This window comes from Trachypithecus francoisi, unplaced genomic scaffold, assembly GCF_009764315.1.
Source record: "Trachypithecus francoisi isolate TF-2019V2 unplaced genomic scaffold, Tfra_2.0 Lachesis_group6, whole genome shotgun sequence".
NCBI lineage: Eukaryota > Metazoa > Chordata > Mammalia > Primates > Cercopithecidae > Trachypithecus > Trachypithecus francoisi.
Genome location: NW_022681471.1, coordinates 63983241 through 63989121, shown reverse-complemented (window position 1 = coordinate 63989121; position 5881 = coordinate 63983241). Strand labels below are relative to the sequence as shown.

Here is a 5881-nt window from a genome sequence, read left to right as displayed (position 1 = left end):
TTATTTGTGCAATGAGATAACAGGCTGAGACTATATGGTTTGGGCGGGCCGTTTCAACTAGATTCAGAAGTTTGTACTCATAAAGGCATGCTCAAATTTGTCCATGAAGTTTCATAATTATTTTTACTAATGGTAAATGAAAACATGCCATGTTAAATTTGGTTTCCTTCCACGGATGTTAGCGTGGATGTCTGGATTTTAAAAAGTAGGTTATTAAACTGACCATAAAGCCTCAGTTTTAAATTCATCATAGTGTGGTGGAAAGAACATTCAACTTAAGCAAATCCTCTAACTTTTCTGGACCATAGTTTTCTAATTTTTTCTTTTTTTTCAGGTTAAGTAGTGAAAATTTATTGGGAGTTCCTGGGTTGGTGATTATCTCCTCCCAGTCTTGAGGGAGGGAACAACACTGTAGGAAATCACTGAGAAGTCACACAACGACCCAACAGCCCCAGTTAACACAGGGAGGAGGAAAGTAATTCCCAGAAAAGGGGTGGTCTTCAGTCTCCCTTAATCCAAGAAGGGTTCAGGGGACCGGTGTGGGGGACCATCGCATGATACTGGGGCGGGGTAGGGCTGTGCTGGACCCCTGGCTAGCTACTCAAAAACTGGAGAAGCAGATCCACTTCTTCTGGGGATGGAGTTCTTGGTGACTAGGCCATTTCTTACCCTTGATGAGGCTGTCAGTTCCTCTGGTGAAATTTTCATCCTGTAGGTTCAGCACGAGGTTGTCAGCCGTGAGATAAATACGGTTCTGTGACTGTAGCGATCCTCTTGGAGATACTCTGGGTTGCTCGGATCTTGCGAAGTTTGATGTAGCCAGGGTTCTTGCTCAGTGCTTCTCCAAGCATCTTGGCAGCCTTGGCCTCACCCTCAGCCTGCACAGTCTTCTGCTGCTATTCCTGCTTCGCTTCTTCTACCAAGAATTGGGCCCGCTGGGCCTCCTGCTGGGCCACTTGTTTGGCTTCTACAGCAGCTGTGTACTCTCGGCTAAAGCTCAGCTCTGTGACGGCTACATCATCCAGGATGAGGCTGAAGTCCTTGGCCCTCTCTGTCAGCTCCCAGCGGATCAACAGGGATACCTGGGCCTGTTGGGTGATCAGCTGTGAGGCATTGAACTTGGCCACCACACTCTTGAGCACCTCGTTGACAATGGACGGTAGCACTCGTTCCTCGTAGTCCAGCCATAGGCACTGGTACATGCTAGGAAGCTCTTGAGCACTGGGGTCGAGACAGCACTCTCAGGGAGATATTCACCATTTGTAGGTTTTTGGAGCCTGCAGGGGAGGAGATTTTTCGAGGTCTGGCCCGAATGTCATAGATAATGGGGTACTGGAACCAGGGGATCCTGAAGTGAAGGCCCTCGTCCAGGATAGTGTCCTGCTGCACTCCACCTATCCGATTGAAGAAGATGGCTCTATGCCCGCCTTCCACAGTGAACAAGGATTCACGGACACCGTAGGCCACAGCGCCGGCCACCAGCAACAGCTTCAGCGCCGTGCCCATGCCCCGGGGCCCCTCGGACAGCCGTCCCGCCAAGTCCTTCAAGTTCTGGACCATGCCTGATCTTGAGGCCGGCAGCACCGGAGGCCAGAAGGGGGTGCTGGCCCGCTTCTACCCTGCTCCAGCTTAGCTACTGCCTCTAATTTTTCAAACAGAGTAGAAACACCTCCCCAACATCCCCCAGGGATGTTATAAGGAACAAATGAGAGAAAACGGAAATACATTTTATAAATTAGAAATTCTATTTAAGTGTAACATATTATTTACACCATAACATTTTAAATGAAAAAAAGTATTTTAGTTGAAGAAGTCTGTGACACAGAAAGGTTAAAGAATTTAACAAAATAACTCAGCTAGTGAGTTGGAGAGCCAGGACTAGAACCCAACTTATTTGATACTTATGCTAACGCTCTAAGAATCCAGAGTTTCATGTAAGATAATGGCCTCCAGTTCCATTCATGTTGCTGCATAAAACATTATTTTATGCTTTTTAATGGCTGAATAGTATTCCATTGTGTGCATCAACTATTTTCTTTATCCATTCATTTATTGATGGACATTTAGGCTGATTCTACATCTGGGCTATTGTGAATAGTGCTGTGATTAACATACCATAAAGATATCTTCTTGACATAATGATTTTTTTAACTTTTATTTTAGGATTGGGGTACATGTGCAGGTTTGTTTTATGGATAAATTACATGTTATGGGAGTTTGGTGCACAGATAATTTTGTCACCCAGGGAATAAACATAGTACTGATAGGTAGTATTTTCATCCTCACCCTCCACCCTCAAGTAAGCCCCAGTGTTGTTGATCCCTTCTTTGTGTCTGTATATACTCAATGTTTCACTCCCACTTATAAGTGACAACGTGTGGTCTTTCATCTTCTGTCCCTGTGTTAGTTTCTTTAGGATAATGTCTTCCAGCTTCATCCATGTTGCTGCAAATCACATGATTTTATTCTTTTTTATGGCTGCATAGTATTCTATGTATGTGTACCACATTTTATTTACCCAGTCTACCACTGATGAGCATTTAGGTCAATTTCATGCTTTTTTACTGTTTATTTTTTTAAATAGAGAGACAGGGCCACACTTAGTTGCCCAGGCTGATCTCAAATTTCTGGGCTCAAGCAATCCTCCCAACCCAGCCTCTCAAAGTGCTGGGATTACAGGCATGAGCCACTGTGCTCGACTCCTATGTTTTGGTATTGTGAATAGTGCTGCAATGATGTCTCCATTTTCCCATTCACCAGAGTTGATTATGTTTACTTTTATCCTTGGCTTGAAAGAGTCAACAGTTACAGTGTTCTTTTATCTCCTCCATATCAAAAAAGTTGACAGATTATCAATATGTGGTATAATTATGATAAATAGGCAAGGGTATTTTTGAAAAAGCAAAGATTAGTAACCTTTGCTGGGTAATTATTATTTCTGAGGTCTTTATATGCATTGTCTCATTTTTCCTCACAATAGCCCAGTGGGTACTAGTTTTAATCCCCTTTAAAAGATGAGAAAATTGAGACTCAGAGAGGATAAGTAACTTGTTGATATGGTTTGGATTTGTGTTCCAGTCCAAATCTCATGTCAAATTGTAATCCACAATGTTACAGGAGAGGCGTGGTGGGAGGTGATGGAATCATGGGTATGCGTGGATTTCCCCCTTGTTGTTCTCATGAGAGGGAGTTCTCATGAGATCTGGTTGTTTAAAAGTATGTAGCACTTTCCCCTTCTCTGTCTTTCTCCTGCTGTGACTATGTAAGACATGCCAGTTTCCCCTTTCACCATGACAGAAAGTTTTCTGAGGCCTCCCAAACCATGCCTCCTATACAGCCTGAGGAACCATGAGCCAATTAAAACTCTTTTCTGTGTAAGTTACTTAGTTTCAGGTACTTTTTATAACAGTGTGAAAACAGACTAATACACTTGTCCAAAGATATACAGCTTATTAGTAATGGAGCTTGTATTCAAACTCAGATCTGCCTGATCCTGTGTCTGAGATCTTACGTACAACCATGCTGTCTCCAAATAAAAAAAAAAAAATGATAAAATTTGGTGCTGTGCCTACAAAATCTGTATTTGGGTAGTATGTTAGAGAAGAGAATAAAAAGCCTCATAAGTCTGTTTAGAAATATATTAGATGAAGTAGAAAGGGCCAGCTTTATTTATTTATTATTTATTATTATTATTTTTAAATTATACTTTAGTTCTAGGGTACATGTGCATAACGTGCAGGTTTGTTACATATGTAAACTTATGCCATGTTGGTGTGCTGCCCCCATCAACTCGTCAGCACCCATCAATTCATCATTTATATCATGTATAACTCCCGAATGCAATCCCTCCCTCCTCCCCCCTCCCCATGATAGGCCCCAGTGTGTGATGTTCCCCTTCCCGAGTCCGAGTGATCTCTTGTTCAGTTCCCCCTATGAGTGAGAACATGCGGTGTTTGGTTTTCTCTTCTTGTGATAGTTTGCTAAGAATGATGGTTTCCAGCTGCATCCATGTCCTACAAAGGACGCAAACTCATCCTTTTTTATGGCTGCATAGTATTCCATGGTGTATATGTGCCACATTTTCTTAATCCAGTCTGTCACAGATGGACATTTGGGTTGATTCCAAGTCTTTGCTATTGTGAATAGTGCCACAATAAACATACGTGTGCATGTGTCTTTGTAGTAGAATAATTTATAATCCTTGGGTATATACCCAGTAGTGGGATGGCTGGTCATATGGTACATTTAGTTCTAGATCCTTGAGGAATTGCCATACTGTTTCCATAATGGTTGAACTAGTTTACGATCCCACCTACAGTGTAAAGTGTTCCTATTTCTCCACATCCTCTCCAACACCTGTTGTTTCCTGACTTCTTAATGATTGCCATTCTAACTGGTGTGAGATGGTATCTCATTGTGGTTTTGATTTGCATCTCCCTGATGGCGAGTGATGATGAGCATTTTTCATGTGTCTGTTGGCTGTATGAATGTCTTCTTTTGAGAAATGTCTGTTCATATCCTTTGCCCACTTTTTGATGGGGTTGTTTGTTTTTTTCTTGTATATTTGTTGAGTTCTTTGTAGATTCTGGATATTAGCCCTTTGTCTGATGAGTAGATTGCAAAAATTTTCTCCCATTCAGTAGGTTGCCTGTTCACTCTGATGGTAGTTTCTTTTGCTGTGCACAAGCTCTTTAGTTTAATGAGATCCCATTTGTCAATTTTGGCTTTTGCTGCCGTTGCTTTTGGTGTTTTAGACATGAAGTCCTTGCCCATGCCTATGTCCTGAATGGTACTACCTAGATTTTCTTCTAGGGTTTTTATGGTATTAGTCTAACATTTAAGTCTCTAATCCACCTTGAATTAATCTTCGTATAAGGGGCAAGGAAAGGATCCAGTTTCAGCTTTCTACTTATGGCTAGCCAATTTTCCCAGCACAATTTATTTAATAGGGAATCCTTTCCCCATTTCTTGTTTCTCTCAGGTGTGTCAAAGATCAGATGGCTGTAGATGTGTGGTATTCTTTCTGAGGACTCTGTTCTGTTCCATTGGTCTATATCTCTGTTTTGGTACCAGTCTCATGCGGTTTTGGTTACTGTAGCCTTGTAGTACAGTTTGAAGTCAGGTAGCGTGACGCCTCCAGCTTGTCCTTTTGACTTAGGATTGTCTTGGCAATGCGGGCTCTTTTTGGTTCCATATGACTTTAAAGCAGTTTTTCCAATTCTGTGAAGAAAGTCATTGGTAGCTTGATGGGGATGGCATTGAATCTATAAATAACCTTGGGCAGTATGGCCATTTTCACGATATTGATTCTTCCTATCCATGAGCATGGTATGTTCTTCCATTTGTTAGTGTCCTCTTTGATTTCACTGAAGCAGTGGTTTGTAATTCTCCTTGAAGAGGTCCTTTACATCCCTTGTAAATTGGATTCCTAGGTTTTATTCTCTTTGAAGCAATTGTGAATGGAAGTTCATTCCTGATTTGGCTCTCTGCTTGTCTGTTACGGTGTATAAGAGTTCTTGTGATTTTTGCACATTAATTTTGTATCCTGAGACTTTGCTGAAGTTGCTTATCAGCTTAAGGAGATTTTGGGCTGAGATGATGTGGTTTTCTAAATATACAATCATGTCATCTGCAAACAGGGACAATTTGACTTCTTTCTTTTCCTAACTGGATACCTTGATTTCTTTCTCTTGCCTGATTGCCTAGCCAGAACTTCCAACACTATGTTGAATAGGAGTGGTGAGAGAGGGCATCCCTGTCTTGTGCCAGTTTTCAAAGGGAATTTTTCCAGGTTTTGCCCATTCAGTATGATATTAGCTGTGCGTTTGTCATAAATAGCTCTTATTATTTTGAGGTACGTTCCATCAATACCGAATTTATT

The 5881-nt window shown here is 41.6% G+C and overlaps 1 pseudogene across 1 annotated transcript; it reads right to left on the bottom strand.

The window, feature by feature from the left end:
• Positions 1 to 509: 509 nt before the first annotated feature.
• Positions 510 to 1560, bottom strand: LOC117077287 (annotated as a pseudogene). The gene has a single exon (XR_004434722.1). The product of XR_004434722.1 is annotated as a prohibitin-2-like (transcript).
• Between the last annotated feature and the right edge of the window lie 4321 nt (positions 1561 to 5881).